General features: G+C 46.0%; 1 protein-coding gene across 1 annotated transcript in view; it reads right to left on the reverse strand.

Annotated features, from left to right (window-relative positions):
* LOC126291445 (uncharacterized) overlaps nt 1-18,906 on the reverse strand; it is a 1,287,515-nt gene that overhangs the window by 1,154,081 nt on the left and 114,528 nt on the right. The window lies entirely within an intron of this gene.

Genomic DNA, 18,906 nt, shown 5'->3' on the forward strand with positions numbered 1-18,906 from the left:
TCCCGCCTCAGTTACACGACTCGCAGATATTTGATAAATGTTTGCACAATTCCATGATTAACACTAGATGCAGACAGCTGTGGTACACTCATTCCATCCCGAGGGCTACGTGTTGGCGGCTGGAAGGGCATTGTGTCGCCCCTTCAGATTAACCATGCCAAATCCGATTATAACAATGCCGACCCTTCGACAACTGCGGGACTAAGGCGCAAGCAAAAGACAGAGTAGGACGGTATGAAACACATGAGATGGCAAATGTGCCTGATAATGGCTGACAGCCGAAATTACAAAAGTCAACAGCACTATTTTAATACAGCACAATACAGCCTACAACGGACACCGTATTCTTTTATTAAAATAATTAAGGATTAGAATCTTCAACCAGACAAGTTTTAAATTCTTAACGTCAAATGTTTAACACGTTAACTCATTTCTAATTAGACGTCTAAAGCTGTTTTACACGAGGGTTGGAACTTTAATAGTGGCAACTATTTATTTACAGCTCGTACAAAGTAGATACGTGTTTCAAAGTTTTACTGACATTCAAAGTGGTTACCAGCATTGTGTACAACCCGTAGCCAGCGATGTGGAAGTCATAGGATACTCTTAGCAGAGCCTTTGTGTTGAGAGTTCGAGCGGTGTTGTCCTTTGCCCCACGAATTTGTAGCAGTTCTGAAGCGAATGCCGTGAAGTGTTTCCTTCAGTTCAGAAATCAAGTTGAAATTACGAGGGTTGTAGGTTGTGTTCCAAAAAATTAACAGCATAGAGACAGAAGTTATGACACTTTCTGCAGGACCTGGCCATCATTTTGCAGGACAATGCTCAATCACGTACAGTGCAGGCTGTTACTGATTTGTTTGACTGATGGGGCTGCTAAGTGCTATACCACCTACTGCACTCCCCTGACTCAAGCACTCGTGAGCTCAACTCGATTTCTAAACCGAGGAAACACTTCACGACATTCGCTTCAGAACTGCAGCAGATTTGTCGGCCAATAGACGGCGCCGCTCGAACCGTCAACACAACTGGCACTGCTAAGAGTATCCTACGACTTCCACATCGCTGGCTACGGATCCTGGAAGAACGGGACCGAGGACAACTGAAGAGAATCGTTCAACGTAACAGAAGTGCAGCCCTTCAGCAAATTGCTGCATATTTCTATGCTGAGCCATCAACGAAACATCATCAATATGGGCTTTCGGAGCCGAAGGCCCACTCGTGTACCCTTGATGACTGCTTGACACAAAGCTTCACGCCTCGCCTGGGCCCGTCAACACCAACATTGGACTATTGTTGACTAGAAAAATATTGCCTAGTCGGACGAGTCTCGTTTCAAATTGTATGGAGTGGATGGACGTATGTGGGTATGGAGACAACCTCACGAATCCATGGAGCCTGCATGTCAGCAGGGGACTGTTGAAGCTGGTGGAGACACTGTAATGGTGTGGGGCGTGTGCAGTTGGAGCGATATGGGACCCCTGATACGTCTAGGTAAGACTCTGACAGGCGACAGGTACGTAAGCATCATGCCTGATCATCTGCATCCATTCATGACCACTGTGCATTCCGACGGACTTGGGCAATTCCACCAGGACAATGCGACACCCCACACGTTCAGAATTGGTACAGAGTGGGTCCAGGTGGAGTCTTCTGTGTTTATACATTTCCGCTGGTCACCAAACTACCTAGAGATGAGTATCATTGAGCATTTGAGGGATGCCTTGCAACGTGCTGTTCTCCATCCCTTCTTGCCACGCGAGATTAGCCGAGCGGTCTTAGGCGCTGCAGTCATGGACTGTGCGGCTGGTCCCGGCGGAGGTTCGAATCCTCTCTCGTGTGTGGGTGTGTTTGTCCTTAGGATAATTTAGGTTAAGTAGTGTGGAGGCTTAGGGACTGGTGACTTTAGCAGTTAAGTCCCATAAAACTTCACACATTTGAACATTTTTTCCACCCCCTCGTATTCTCATCGCTTTATACAGCCCTGCAGGATTCAGTGCGCCAATTCCCTCCAGCACTGGCGAGTCCATGCCACGTCGTGCTGCCGCATTTCTGCGCGCTCTCGGGGGCCCTACACGATACGAGTATTAGACAGGTGCACCAGTTTCTTTGGCTCTTCAGTGGCACCAGTTTCTTTGGCTCTTCAGTGCATAATGATGTACTGCATGGCCACACCGAGATCAAAATCTCTGACCACGGTACACTTACTGGACAACGTTACTGTGTCACATTACTCCTTCACCATGTGCGTCTTTTCAGGGGTGCACTCAGCCATCAGTTTATTTTTATTGATGAGAGCGCAGGTGGAGGAGCTCATGGTATGAGAGGATATTCTGCGAATGGGCTTGACTGCCCGTTCCTGGACACAGAGCACTTGTGGGGCGAATTGGGGAGATTTATTGCAAGCGCGTCCACATGGCATAAAAACCACGTAGCGCTGGTGGAGAAATGGAAAACTCTGTCATAATAGCCGGCCGCGCGTGCGGTTCTAGGCGCTGCAGTCCGGAACTGCGGGACTGCTACGGTCGCAGGTTCGAATCCTGCCTCGGGCATGGATGTGTGTCATGTCCTTAGGTTAGTTAGGTTTAAGTAGTTCTAGGGGACTGATGACCTAAGATGTCGTCCTATAGTGCTCAGAGCCATTTTTTCTGTCATAAAAACTCCTTACTTTGCGGTTAGCGCAGGTACACCTTGCAGAGCATTGGTTGCCGTCCACGGTAACCACACGCCCTATTAAGAACCATGCCCCCCCCCACCCCCCACCCTCTTGTAAGCTACACGGAACCATCTCAAATCGCGGTGACTGCAGTCTTTGAACAAAAGTGTCATTTATGTTTCTTTCCTTGCACACTTCTTTCAAGTAAGGTCTTCATCATTGCGTAGCAATTCTTTCTATGCGCGGACCACGCTTCATCGAGCTACGTCACTTGGCGTTGACACATTAAGCGAAAATTTGCTTTCGCCCTTAAGCATTGCTCAGCACTGTAGATGCGGCGTATCTATCGTCAGCATGCTGACGCGAATTCTACGGCCACATAAACGACTGGTGGTGGTGATGGGATGATGGGAACAAGGAGGAAGCGCTGAACAATGTGGAATTCAATAACCAGGAGCGCGTATAAAATGACAATTAATACCGCATTATGAATGAAGCCACGTCTGTCAAAGATTTTGTTATTGGCAACGCAACGACGCCGCGGTATTAATTTCCGCGTATCATCATACGCGAAACAAAACCAGTGATGAAGAAAACTGTAAATTTCAGTTGCCTGTATTAAAAACTTATTATAACGATAACCTGAAAAAGGGTAAGAAATTCAGCCATCTGTCGCAGATCCATTCTGTAGTTTTATTCTGCAATGAGTCCAGCTGTTGAACAGCTATCTTCAGTGCATTTAAACCGACTCATAACGACTCGTCAAACATTCGGTGACACATGTTATTATACGACTTTAGAAGGTTCATTGTCAGATTCTAACTTGAAGTCGAATAATACGAGGATTGGAACTTTAACAGTGGCAACTATTTGTTTAGAGCTCGTACAAAATAGATACGTGTTTCAAAGTTTTTCTGACCTTCAAAGTAGTCACCAGAATTGCGTATAATCCGCTGCCAGCGACGTAGGATACTCTTAGCACTGCCGGTCCTGTTGACAGTTAGAGCGACGCGGTCTGTTGCCCGACAATCTGCTGCAGTTCTGAAGCGAAGGCTGTGAAGTGTTTCCTCCAGTTTAGAAATCGAGTTGAACTTTACGAGGGCTGAAGTCAGGGGAGTGCAGTGTGTGGTATAGCACTTAGCAGCCTCGTCAGTCAAGCAAATCAGTAACAGCTTGCACTGTACATGCCTGAGCCTTGTCCTGCAAAATGATGGTCAGGTCCTGCAGAAAGTGACATCACTTCTGTCTCTAAGCTCGTCGTAGGCTGTGTTCCAAAAATGAACAGCCTAGCTTCATAACTGCAATAGACCGCACCGCTCGAACTGTCAACACAACTGGCACTGCTAAGAGTATTCTACGTCGCTGGCAGCGGATTATGCACAATGCTGGTGACAACTTTGAAGGTCAGTAAAACTTTGAAACACGTATTTATTTTGTACGAGCTGTAAACAAATAGTTGCCACTATTGAAGTTCCAAGGCAACTGCCTTGCGCAGTCGATACACCGGTTTCCGTCAGATCACCGAAGCTGTCGGACGTGGTCGGCACTTGGATGGGTGACCTCCCAGGCCGCCGTCGGCTGTTGCCATTTTTCGGGTTGCACTCAGCCTCGTGATGCAAATTGAGGAGCTACCCGATCGAATAGTAGCGGTTCCGGTAAAAGAAAACCATCATAACGACTGGGAGAGCGGTGCGATGACCATACACCCCTCCTATCTGCGTCCTCAACTGAGGATGACACGGCGGTCGGATGGTACCGATGGGCCACTTGTGGCCTGAAGACGGAGTGCATTGCATTGCATTAAAGTTCCAACCTTCGAAAATAACGTGTGTGGTCACAGGCTCACAAGCTAGAACCAGTATATACACGGTCTTCCAGAAATTTTACTATAATCTTCGAGTGATTGAAGAGAGAGTGTTGAAGAACAATGCAAGGACAATAACCCATGTCCAGGAACTTCATCCAAGGACGCAACAGAGCGTTAAAGTTATTGTACGCTGATGCACCACAGACGGAACATCTTGCAATGTTGTTTGTTATTCAGTGATCGCGTCTGACTGCCACGATAGCCATTGAAGAAAATGGAATTAGCTGGTGCACAGACAGGCCTTGTCTCCTATGAATGCGATGCTCTGTTGCCTTGGAGGATTACTGCGTCGGACACGGGTTTCCATCCGCAGTTTATTTTTCTCTGGATACAGTGGTAACACAGCATTCATAAGAGACAAGGCAGTTCTACTCATCAGCTAGCTCCATCATCTCGCTCAATAACAAACAACATCGCGAGATGTTCCGGCCACGGCACGTCAGGGCACAAAGCCACGTTTGCTGCCGAAGGGATTGCCTAGCAGCAGGCGACAGCGCCCATAGCTACGACGCTCTGTAGCGTCGTTGGATGATCTTTCCATACACAGATGCTTATCCTCGATTTATTCCTCAAGAGACCCCCTACAACTCCTCGAAGTTTGTCGCAACGTTTGTGGAACAGCCTTCAGTACACTGAAGATGGCTATTCCGTATTTGAAATGTAGATCTGGAGCAAAGACAGAGCCTGCTGAATTCCTTATCCTTTTCTGAAATTTATTACAGTCTGTGTGCACAACCCCTCCAGTGGAATCAAACGTGGTTAAAACACTAATCTCAACAGGCAACTTATTTCCGAGAAATTCACCCTGCGAATCAAATGCGGACTCGGCACCACACATCTTAATTGAATTCAAAATAATAATGATCAGCTTCCCCATTTCGTGGTCGTGCGGTAGCGTTCTCGCTTCCCGTGCCCGGGTTCCCGGCTACGATTCCCGGCGGGGTCAGGGATTTTCTCTGCCTCGTGATGGCTGGGTGTTGTGTGTTGTCCTTAGGTTAGTTAATTTTAAGTAGTTCTAAGTTCTAGGGGACTGATCACCATAGATGTTAAGTCCCATAGTGCTCAGAGCCATTTTTTTTAAATAATGATCAGCCAACTGCCATCCACTGCCGAGCAAAGCTTCAGCTGCACGCATCCACCGTGGTCGTGATTTCGTCTGTCGCTACAAACATATACACTTGTTTGTACTTCCATCTTTCCTAGTAATTCCCACAATGCATCTCTTCACTGCCCACTGAGCGACAACTGTCAGTTTTTCTGTGCTCTTTGTCTTACAACCCCCATCTCTTACTGCCACAGAATATTGCCACTACAGATAAAGCACAATCTTAATTGCAAATCCGTTAATGAATCGCCATGGAAGAGGTACGTTTAAGTTAGTATGATTATTGCTATAGGTTCTGTAGAAACGAAGCAACTAGTTTAATCTGCATATTTCCATCCGCTCAGTTTTCTTGTGGAGAAATGCAAGTAACGGGGATAGAAGTATGTTGTAAGAGTTATATCCGATTTTTGTTCCAGAACATCCTGAGGAATATTTCATGGAGCATTTTGAACAACATCTCTGAGTGAAAATATTAAAGACTGGTTCGGACATGTAGGCGAGGTGCTGTGTATGCGGACAGGCACCGCAAAACAGCTCATCACATTTTTGGATAATTTAAGTAGTCAAGATAAAAATGTTGCCTTCACAATGGAGACTATTAAAAAATCCATACTTTTCCAAGATCTCACCACTGTCATCAGCACACGGACACAGTGTTTCAAAATTTATAGAAAAACTACAACTACAGACAGCGTAATACCTTCTGGCTCATAATACGCAGTAACACATAAGCCTGCAACTTTCCGCTCAATGGTGCATGGTCCCATATCTGATCCAATATCCAAAGAAGATTTCAAAGCAGAATTAGACACAATAAAGATTACAGCCTCAACCTGTGGCTACAATCCTGTCCTGATTGACCGCTTGCTGCATAGAAACAGATACCGAACATTATATGCCTTCCAGCCGGCCGCGGTGGTCTCGCGGTTCTAGGCGCGCAGTCCGGAACCGCGCGACTGCTACGGTCGCAGGTTCGAATCCTGCCTCGGGCATGGATGTGTGTGATGTCCTTAGGTTAGTTAGGCTTAAGTAGTTCTAAGTTCTAGGGGACTGATGACCACAACAGTTGAGTCCCATTGTGCTCAGAGCCATTAGAACCATTTGAACCATTTGAACCATATCCCTTCCCTAGGCCCCTCCAAATGTCTCTTCAACTGTTTGCAGGAAGTGATGTACAATACTATACCTAGGACAGATATCACAGATTGTAGCAGAAGCAGTGAAATCTTCCCATTATAGGACTTCCTACAACGTGAGGAACACCACAGCCCAATGTATTTTCAACAGCAGAGATAAAACCTATTTACTACCCAAGAGCAGGGAATACTTATGCTGCTTGTGATAATTTTTATATTGACCTGCCAGGCAGAGATATAGCAACCAGGATGGCTGAACAGTAATGCAGCTCAAGTTTGCCGAATACTCACTGCATACTTGTTAAGCATGTACTGAGTGAGGACCACAGCTACTAGGCAGAATGCGAGGCCCTCCAATAGCAAACACAGGCCAAAAACTCAACCTCCTGGAATCAACAAACATCTAGGGCACAATCCTGTTTTAACCATATATCAGCAAACATAGTTTAACTGTTCCCTTCTTCCAAACTTCACATAATCCTCTCAGTCTTCCATTACTTCCCACACTATATATTCCTTTCCATTACTCCATTTTCCGATTTACCCATTTTTTGATACTTTATTGTCATTTGTGTGGTGTCACCGCCAGACACCACACTTGCTAGGTGGTAGCCTTTAAATCGGCCGCGGTCCGTTAGTATACGTCGGACCCGCGTGTCGCCACTATCGGTGATTGCAGACCGAGCGCCGCCACACGGCAGGTCTAGAGAGACTTCCTAGCGCTCGCCCCAGTTGTACAACCGACTTTGCTAGCGATGGTTCACTGACCAAATACGCTCTCATTTGCCGAGACGATAGTTTAGCATAGGCTTCAGCTACATTTGCTACGACCTACAAAGGCGCCATTATTAGTTACTATTGATATTGTGAATCATGTAATGTCAAGAGCGACGTTCGTCATTAATGGATTAAAGTTAAGTATTCCACCAGCTACGTCCGTTTTTCTAAATTCTAATTTCCTTGTCCTGTTCCAGACCTCACGTCAGCCTGCCTGAGCTAAATCGCGTGCCTTTCGGCCTCCTCTAGTAACACGGTGTTGGCTCTCCTGCCAGCCACAACAATTTGCCATGTCATCGATACAGTCTGTTACTACAACTGTTAATTCGCCGCGGGGTACGATGGTAATCAGTGTAGGTATGCGCGTTTGATTTAGCGACAAAGCCAACTGTCATTTGGATGGGTTCGCCAATGAGCGAAACTGGTGTATTTGGGGGACCGAGAATCGGCATTTCACGATCGTGATCTCTTCATCCTCCACGGGTGACTGTGTGGCCCGCAACGTCCAGCCGAGGAATAATCGGTGCGTTGATTTCATCCCCATATCCAAAGTGACCCCGATTTCGACAAAATGTGGCTCATGCGAGACTGTGCTCGACCCCGTCGCAGCAGGAAAGTGATTGATGTCCTGGACTTTAGGCACCGCATTCTGGCTCTGGGGAACCCAAAGGCCACTGGCATGGGCCTCGATTGACTGCCATATTCTCCGGTCTGAACACACGCGACTCCTTTTTGTGGGGCTGTATTAAAGAGAAGACGTACAGCAATAATCTCAGAAGCATTGCTGAGCTGAAAACAGCCACCGAGGAGGTCATAGACAGCGCCGATGTTCCGACACTCCGTCGGGTCCTGCAGAATTTCGCTACTCGTCTGCGCCACATCATCGCCAATGGTGGCAGGCCTAAAGAACATGTCATAACCTGAATCCGAATATCTGAAGTGGCGTTTCCATGTTGAATAAAGTGTGTGTACACCGTCGTTTGTAACTAATTTACGTTTTTTTCATATTGCTCAATAACTGTGAACATATAAGTTAAAACGTAATGGCTGCAAAAATGTAAGAAGCGATAAACATTTTTCCTTTCATCATGCTGTAGGGAATGCCAGCGAGGATAAGTTTCACAGGGTTCTGAAATTGTGTGTAAAGTTTATTCCAAATCACTAAATGCCGTCAGTCTCAAATACTGGATGGATGTAGTCCGGGTGTATGCGCGCGATAAATGCTTTTGTAAAGCCGAACTGAGATTCCATCAGGAGCTGGAAAATTATTTACTTTCAACTCTTGCAGTTGCTTCCCTAACACCAGGGCTGCTTACTGCTACGCCGCCGATACGGGAGTCTGTGCGATGGTCAGCCAGCGGAACGTTCGCAGGATTCTTCTGTGTGAACGATTCCTTAAACGCGGAATTTAAAACTTCGGCTGTCTTCAACTCACACGCCAGACTGGTCAACGAGTGACTCGATACGTACGTTACGCACGCTTTTCGAGTTTATTTAGCAGCAGAATTATCTCGTGTTCCCCGAAAGATCTTTTGCTAACGTAGGATGTACGAGGGTTGCTCCAAAAAAAAATGCACACTGTTCTTTTTTAAATCCATCTTTTATTGTAGGTGTTTGAAAGTTTTACAGTGTGTAGGTACATCCTTTAGGAACAATATTTTCATTTCTCCACATAATTTCCATGCCTCTCAGCTCCCTTACGCCATATTGGAACTAACGCCTGTATACCCGCATGGTAAAATTCTGGACCAACCTGTTGGAGCCACTGTCTGACAGCGTGCACAAGCGAGTCATCACCTTCAAACCTTGTTCCACGAAGAGTATCTTTCGGTTTCCTAAAGAGATGATAGTCTCATGGAGCCAGGTCAGGACTGTAAGGCGGGTGTATCAGTGTTGTCCATCCGAGTTTTGTGATCGCTTCCATGGTTTTTTGACTGACATGTGGCCGCGCAGTGTGGTGCAACAGCAAAACATCCCGCTTTTGCCGATGTGGTCGAACACGACTCAGTCCAGCTTGAAGTTTCTTCACTGTCGTCACATATGCATCAGAATTTATGGTGGTTCCACTTGGCATGATGCCCACAAGCAAGAGTCCTTCGTAATCGAAAAACACCGTAGCCATAACTTTTCCAGCAGAAGGTGTAGTTTTGATTTTTTTTCTTGAGTGAATTTACATGATGCCACTCCATTGATTGGCTCTTCGTCTCTGCTGAAAAATGATGGAGCCATGTTTCATCACCTGTCACAATTCTTCCAAGAAATTCATCTCCACCATTCTCCTACTGTTCCAAAAGTTCGCTGCATACCGTTTTTCTTGTTTCTTTGTGAGCCACTGTCAACATCCTGGGAACTTGCCTGGCACAAACCTTTTTTTTTAACGCTAACACTTTCAGTATTCTGCAAAGACTTCCTTCACCTATCCCAACGTAGCGCGACAATTCGTTCACTGTGACGCGTCTGTCAGCAGTCACCAATTCGTTAACTCTCTGCACATTGTCTGGAGTGTGTGCAGTACGAGGCCTGCCGCTGCGAGGGCAATCCTCAATATTGCCGTGCACGCTTTCATCACGTAACCTGCTTGCCCACCGACTAACTGTACTGCGATCGACAGCAACATCTCCATAAACCTTTATCAATCGTGGATATTTCTCACCGTCTTGTTTTCACAGCACAGGAATTCTATGACAGCACGTTGCTTCTGACGAACGTCTAGTGTAGCAGCCATCTTGTAGACATGCTGTGACGGCGCCACTCACGAGAACAGGTTGAACTAAGTTTGAAAACAAGCGGGAAGGATGTATCTACACACTGTAGAACTTTCCACACATGCAGAATGATAACTGTATTTTTACAAAAATAGTGTGCATTTCTTTTGGAGTGACCCTCGTAGTTGTATGCTTCGCCCATATTATCTGTTGTGCCCATTATGACAGATGCGTGACTTTCCTGAATCCCTGTGTCGCAAAGCGCGTAGAAAATTTGCAACGGACAACCTTGTAAGTGGGGCAACCACAGCTATGAGTAGTCATCTTGGGTATTAATAACCGCTTCAGCTGTATTTAGTACTTCATTAACTGGATCACTACGGATTTCGTGACACTAAAAGCAACGTCTTCAGGTGAACATGCGAATAAAACATTAGAGCGGAAGAGCTCGGAATCTCTTTACCCAACATTCGTTGTCCGTCAGGAAAAAATCTGTAATACTGACAGAGCACACGGCAGCGTCCCCTGTACGCACTAGAGAATGGCCACCCGGACGATACGGCGGCCATTTTTCTGCCAAACTGCAGGCGAGACTTTTGAGTGGCCAGTAGTGGAGTAGTGGAGTACACACTCACCGAATCAAAAGCACAAGACATGGTGAAATCATTCGTTAAATGTCTTTGTTTATAAGAATAATGTGTTATAATTATTTTCCCACAGCCAATTTACAGGTCTGTTTTCAGATTTAACTATGTATATTGCAAGTTGTTTTGTATGTAGCAAAAATCAAAAAGCGACTTACTTCGCATAGATAAGAGTAGTTGGTTGGTTTCCTCAAGGATCCTGTTTGATTTATGTCAGTTCTGTTGACTGCGACTACCCACTGCTTTCGTCTTCCTTCATTGCGTTGAAATGCTAACATGCGAAAACCACCTTCGTTTCTACTGGAACAACCAAATGCAGCACAACCTGGCATCGTTTACGAACGTCTGCAGAACAAATTACAGATGTCAAAAACAATACTGTACAATTACTAACGTGTTTACTTCAAACATGTAGGCCTACCGACTTCATCACAAAACGCTTCATTATTTCAGCACGTATTTAAGATGGCAAACGCTAATTACGTACTAAAAAACGATATACAACTAAATGGAACACGCATGCACAACGCATAACAAGTCTCTCAATAATTCAAATACCTTTCAATCGTTTACAAAAGTCCTCTGAACTTCATTTCAGCTCAAAAGCACGGCGAACATAGGAAGCAACTTCACCTATGACCACTCTTTCTGTATACAGGCTTTCTAGTATGCACTTCTGTATACAGCGTGTTACAAAAAGGTACGCCGAAACTTTCAGGAAACGTTCCTCACACACAAAGAAAGAAAATATGTTATGTGGACATGTGTCCGGAAACGCTTACTTTCCATGTTAGAGCTCATTTTATTACTTCTCTTCAAATCACATTAATCATGGAATGGAAACACACAGCAACAGAACGTACCAGCGTGACTTTAAACAGGAAATATTCAAAATGTCCTCCGTTAGCGAGGATACATGCATCCACGCTCTGTCGCATGGAATACCTAATGCGCTGATGCAGCCATGGAGAATGGCGTATTGTATCACAGCCGTCCACAATACGAGCACGAAGAGTCTCTACATTTGGTACCGGGGTTGCGTAGACAAGAGCTTTCAAATGCCCCCATAAATGAAAGTCAAGAGGGTTGAGATCAGGAGAGCGTGGAGGCCACGGAATTGATCCGCCTGTACCAATCCATCGGTCACAGAATCTGTTGTTGAGAAGTGTACGAACACTTCGACTGAAATGTAAAGGAGCTCCATCGTGCATGAACCGCATGTTGTGCCGTACTTGTAAAGTCACATGTTCTAGTAGCAAGGTAGAGTATGCCGTATGAAATCATGATAACGTGCTCCATTGAGCGTAGGTGGAAGAACATGGGGCCCAATCGAGACATCACCAACAATGCCTGCTCAAACGTTCACAGAAAATCTGTGTTGATGGCGTGATTGCACAATTGCGTGCGGATTCTCGTCACCTCACACATGTCGACTGTGAAAATTTACAATTTGATTACGTTGGAATGAAGCCTCATCCGTTAAGAGAACATTTGCACTGAAATGAGGATTGACACATTGTTGGATGAACCATTCGCAGAAGTGTACCCGTGGAGGCCAATCAGCTGCTGACAGTGCCTGTACACGCTGTACATGGTACGGAAACAACTGGTTCTCCCGTAGCACTCTCCATACAGTGACGTGGCCAACGTTACCTTGTACAGCAGCAACTTCTCTGACGCTGACATTAGGGTTATGGTGAACTGCACGAAGAATTGCTTCGTGCATTGCAGGTGTCCTCGTCGTTCTAGGTCTTCCCTAGTCTCGAGTCATAGGATGGAATGTTCCGTGCTCCCTAAGACGCCGATCAATTGCTTCGAACGTCTTCCTGTCGGGACACCTGAGTTCTGGAAATCTGTCTCGATACAAACGTACCGCGCCACGGCTATTGCTCCGTGCTAATCCATACATCAAATGGGCATCTACCAACTCCGCATTTGTAAACATTGCACTGACTGCAAAACCACGTTCGTGATGAACACTAACCTGTTGATGCTACGTACTGATGTGCTTGATGCTAGTCCGGAACCGCGCGACTGCTACGGTTGCAGGTTCGAATCCTGCCTCGGGCATGGGTGTGTGTGATGTCCTTAGGTTAGTTAGGTTTAAGTAGTTCTACGTTCTAGGGGACTGATGACCACAGCAGTTGAGTCCCATAGTGCTCAGAGCCATTTGAACCTTTTTTTTTTTTTTTTGCTTCATGCTAGTACTGTAGAGTAATGAGTCGCATGTCAACATTACCTTCCTCCAATTGGGCCAACTGGCGGTGAATCGAGGAAGTACAGTACATACTGACGAAACTAAAATGAGCTCCAACATGGAAATTAAGCGTTTATTTGTATGTGAGGCACGTTTCCTGAAAGTTTGGCCGTACCTTTTTGTAACACCCTGTAGATTGGAGAATCGGACCCGCCCACTGGAATCTGACTGTACCATTCTATGATGTACCGGCTTTTAGAGGTGTTTTGTTCTGACGGTGAGATAATGTTGGGTAAAAAGATTGCGAACTATTCCGCTCTATTGTTTTATTCGTATGTCCACCCTGCAGATGTGGGTTTTAGTGCCGCGAAATCCGTAGTGATGCAATTAATAAAGGACAAAATACAGCTGAAGCGGTTATTGATCACCAAGAAAATTTTTAACACTCGCTTTGCACATCGCTTCTCTCTCTCTCTCTCTCTCTCTCTCTCACTCTCTCTCACTCTCCCCGCCCCCCTCCCCTCCGAAGTGGCCAAGCGGTTCTGGGCGCTACAGTCTGGAACCGCGCGACCGAAACGGTCACAGGTTCTACTCCTGCCTCGGGCATGGATGTGTGTGATGTCCTTAGGTTAGTTAGGTTTAAGTAGTTCTAAGTTCTAGGGGACTTACGACCTCAGCAGTTGTCCCCCATAGTGTTCAGAACCATTTGAACCAACCTCCCCCCCGAAACCTGCCAGTGATTTTTGCAGAGGACAAACGCGGTATTTGCTACTCCGGCGGTTCGGAGCCAGCTGGCGGCTGTCACAACGCAGACGTGGCTCGCCCGCGGTGGAGCGCGCAGGATGTGCGTGTGCGTGTGCGTGCGACGCGCCGGTGACCGCGGCATGCGGCGCACGCAGCGGCCGGCGCGGTCCCGCGTTCGCTTCCCGGCGGGGGCATGCCGCTCTACCCGTCTGACGGGTGCGCTTTTTCCGCGCTCCGCCGACCCGTCTGCCGGACCGGCCGCATCCAGCGCCGCCGCCTGACACAACCACCCGTCACCAGCCCCTGTCCAGCCGCGGCGCGTGTCGGCACATTTGCTTCTCTGCAAATTAACGTCACCACTCAGCCGCGCTCTGCACTGCGCTGACACCCGAGACCTCCACTGGTCTCGTATTCAGTTAGCACGATCAGACTAACGCCAACGGGATATTTCTTACGTAGGACCTGGGTTCCCGCACACAATCTTCTTTCTCAGGCTGAGCTTTTACATCTACATACATACTCCGCAATCCACCATACGGTGCGTGGCGGAGGGTACCTCGTACCACAACTAGTATCTTCTATCTCTGTTCCAATCCCAACCAGGGAAAAAAAGACTGCCTATATGCCTGTTCCTGATCTATATAAATGACCTGGGTGACAATCTGAGCAGTTCTCTTAGGTTGTTCGCAGATGATGCTGCAAATTTACCGTCTAGTAAGGTCATCCGAAGACCAGTATCAGCTGCAAAGCGATTTAGAAAAGATTGCTGTATTGTGTGTCAGGTGGCAGTTGACGCTAAATAACGAAAAGTGTGAGATGATCCACATGACTTCGAAAAGAAATCCGTTGGAATTCGATTACTCGATAAATAGTACAATTCTCAAGGCTGTCAATTCAACTAAGTACCTGGGTGTTAAAATTACGAACAACTTCAGTTGGAAGGACCACATAGATAATATTGTCGGGAAGGCGAGCCAAAGGTTGCGTTTCATTGGCAGGACACTTAGAAGATGCAACAAGTCCACTAAAGAGACAGCTTACACTACACTCGTTCGTCCTCTGTTAGAATATTGCTGCGCGGTGTGGGATCCTTACCAGGTGGGATTGACGGAGGACATCGAGAGGGTGCAAAGAAGGGCAGCTCGTTTTGTATTATCGCGTTATAGGGGAGAGAGTGTGGCAGATATGATACACGAGTTGGGATGGAAGTCATTACAGCATAGACGTTTTTCGTCGCGGCGAGAGCTTTTTCCGAAATTTCAGTCACCAACTTTCTCTTCCGAATGCGAAAATATTTTGTTGAGCCCAACCTACATAGGTAGGAATGATCATCAAAATAAAATAAGAGAAATCAGAGCTCGAACAGAAAGGTTTAGGTGTTCGTTTTTCCCGCTCGCTGTTCGGGAGTGGAATAGTAGAGTGATAGTATGATTGTGGTTCGATGAACCCTCTGCCAAGCACTTAAATGTGAATTGCAGAGTAGTCATGTAGATGTAGATGTAGATGCCTCTGTACGAGCCCTAATCTCTCTTATATTATCTCTGCGGTCTTTCCGCGAAATGTAAGTTGGTGCCAGTAAAACTGTATTGCAGTCAGCCTCAAATGCTAGTTCTCTAAGTTTCCTCAGCAGCGATTCACGATTCGCGAAAGACTCCCACCCGAGTTCCTGAAGCATTTCCGTAACTCTCGCGTGATCATCAAACATACTAGTAACAAATCTAGCACCCCGCCTCTGAATTGCTTCTATGTCTTCCCTCAATCCCTCCAGATAGGGATCCCAAAACCTCGAGCAGTACTCAAGAACAGGTCGTATTTGTGTTTTATAGGCGGTCTCCTTTACAGATGAACCGCATCTTCGCTAAATTCTACCAATGAACCGGAGACGACTATTCGCCTTCCCCACAACTGCCATTACATGCTTGTCCCACTTCATATCGCTCTGCAATGTTACGCCCAAATACTTAACCGACGTGACTGTGTCCAGCTCTACACTACGAATGGAGTATCACGGGATTCTTTTTCATCTGCATTAATTTACATTTATCTATATTTAGAGTTAGTTGCAATTCTTTGCACCAATCACAAATCCTGTCCAAGTCGTTTTGTATTCTCCTACAGTCACTCAACGTCGACACCTTCCCCTACACCACAGCATCATCAGCAAACAGCCGCACATTGCTATCCACCCTATCCAAAAGATCATTTATGTAGATAGAAAACAACAGCGGACCTACCACACTTCCCTGGGGCACTCCAGATGATACCCTCACCTCCGATGAACACTCACCATCGAGGACAACGTACTGGGTTCTATTACTTAAGAAGTCTTCGAGCCACTCACATACTTGGGAACCAATCCCATATGCTCGTATCTTAGTTAGGAGTCTGCAGAGTAACCCATCGCCTTAAAATGAAAGGTGGGTCGTATGCTTCTAAATCTAACAGGAAACACTTCTCATTGTTGCAGTCCTACTGGCATACAATTATTATTGCCATCAGGTTATCTCTTATGGGACCTGGATTCCCGCACACAAGTCTCTTTGTCAGGTTGATCTTTCACTTGCTTGATCGGAAAAAGCAGTCCAGATTATGTACGATGGTTGCCCAAAAAATATTTATTTGTTTATTTATTTCATTAACATGCAGAGTAACCCATCGCCTTAAAATATAAGGTGGGTCGTATGCTTCTAAAACCAACAGCAAACTCTTGTAATTGTTGCAGTCCTATTGGCATACAATTATTAATGCTTTTTAAAATAATATATAGAACATAATACACACATCAAAAAACGTTTTGCGTCCACTCGGTTCCCAGAACTCTTGAAGACAGAAGCTGACTGTGGATATTGCATCACAGACACAGTCGCTTTGTCTCTTCAGAGATGTCGCTACATCCGCCCAAAGATGTAAACAGCCATGCATGAGCAGCGCCTATTAGACGGAGGGAAACCTGACAGCCGATCAGTTCCAGTCATTCCACCAGGAAGGAGGTACACGGCTCGTGTTGTCCGTTGTTCAACCGTGCCTAGACGGTCAATACCGTGGTTCGATCGCGTCCGCATTGTTGCTCTGTGCCAGGAAGGGCTCTCAACAAGGAAAGTGTCCAAGCGTCTCGGAGAGAACAAAAGCGATGTTACAACTGAATGAACAGGCCGCGGTCACTATTTTTAACGAATTAACCGGGTTTCAACACTGCTAGGAGTGACTTCCTCAGAATTTAAATCAAAGAATGGCCTATGACATGGTCATAGAATTGGGACTAAAAACGTATGATATTCTAGTATTATGATTAAAAACGTATGATACTCTAGCATCATACGTTTTTAGTCATAATTCTGTGACCATGTTATAGGCCATTCTTTGATTTAAATTCTGAGGAAGTCACTCCTAGCAATGTTGAAACCCGGTTAATTCGTTAAAAATAGTGACCGCGGCCTGTATTTCTTTCAGTTGTAACTATTCACGGTCTCTGAACGTGCAGCCATGTACAAAATTTTGCAAATCGATGTTTTTCTGTCTCTAAGCTGCTCATTTTTGGAACACAACCTACGACCAGTTTAGAGACAGAAGTAATGACACTTTCTGCAGTACCTGACCATCATTTTGCAGGACAATGCCCAATCCCGTACAGTGCAACCTGTTACTGATTTGTTTGACTGATGGGACTGTTAAGTGCTATACGATCTACTGCACTCCCTTGACTTAAGCCCTCGTGAGTTCAACTCGATTTCTAAACTGAACGAAACACTTCACAGCATTCGCTTCAGATCTGCTACCAATTCGTCGGGCAATAGACCGCGCCGCTCTCTCAACACAACTGGCTCTGCTAAGAGTATCCTACGACTTCCACATCGCTGGCAACGGGTTATACACAATGCTGGTGACTACTTTGAAGGTCAGAAAAACTTTGAAGCACGTACGTATATTCTAAAAGCTGTAAATAAATAGTTGCCACAATTGAAGTCTTCACTTAATAAGACGAACAATAGATGACTACTTGTGTGCGGTCTACTTTAAACACTATGCACTGTATCGTTGGGGAGGAGGAACTTCGGAATAAAAAATTTTTGAGTCTTCTCCTCCGAGGTGAAGTTAACTCATTACTGCGGTCTTACTCTGTGGTATCGATGTTTGTTTTATGATTGTTACTGCCTGTTGTGTTGTTTCTGACTGTGTACTGGCATGCAGTGTGATGCGCTGTTAGTTCGGGTCGCTTACGCGTTGGTCCCTTCTGAGTCATGTTCACGTAGCGTGTTGGTTCCTCCCTCCGTTTGCTGCTTGCGCACGGCACTCATTCGAAAACAATGCTACGAATGCAAAACGTTACGACTGTGTTATTTGAGGTCTCCCGAGTGAGCGCGCCAAGTTTCCGTCACTTCCGATAGATAGCGTAGCTGCAGGACAGTTTCAAACTGGCGTCTGTGGGTGAAGTGCCTTACGAGCAACGCGCCATCATTGTATTTCTCACAGAGGAGAAAGAAACTGTGAGGAATATTCACAAACGCTTGTGCAAAGTCTACGGAGCATCTGCTGTCGACAGAAGTACAGTTAGTAGCTGAGGTTGAGGTCATCAGAAGGCGGTTCGGCGGTGCTCCACGATTTGCAGCAGTCGGGGACACCATCCACGGCTGTCACACCTGACATGCTGCGGCGAGCTGATGATGTCATTCGCGAGGACAGACGCATTACTACTCGGCAGTTGGCGCCGCGTCTCTCAATCAGCAAAGGAAGTGTGGAGGCAATTATCCGCTCTCTTGGATATTCAAAAGTGTGTGCAAGATGGGTCCCGCGGTGCCTAATTGTCGATCACAAATCGCGCAGAAAAAACATTTCTGTCGATTTGTTGCAACGTTGTGAAGCTGAAAGGTCTAACAACCCAACCACAACAAAGGTGAAAAATTAATTATGATTGTAGTGTTGCTCACGCTGCTAAATATTGCATTTTCGGGCAACAACGAAGTTATATTATGTGGCAGGTGTCATTAGAGCACAGTTAATAAAGTCATTTCTTGAAATAATGGATAAATTAGGCACTCATCTTTTCGTGTTTCCCACGCTGGTCACGTCGAAAATCTAGG

Source organism: Schistocerca gregaria, chromosome 9, assembly GCF_023897955.1.
Source record: "Schistocerca gregaria isolate iqSchGreg1 chromosome 9, iqSchGreg1.2, whole genome shotgun sequence".
NCBI lineage: Eukaryota > Metazoa > Arthropoda > Insecta > Orthoptera > Acrididae > Schistocerca > Schistocerca gregaria.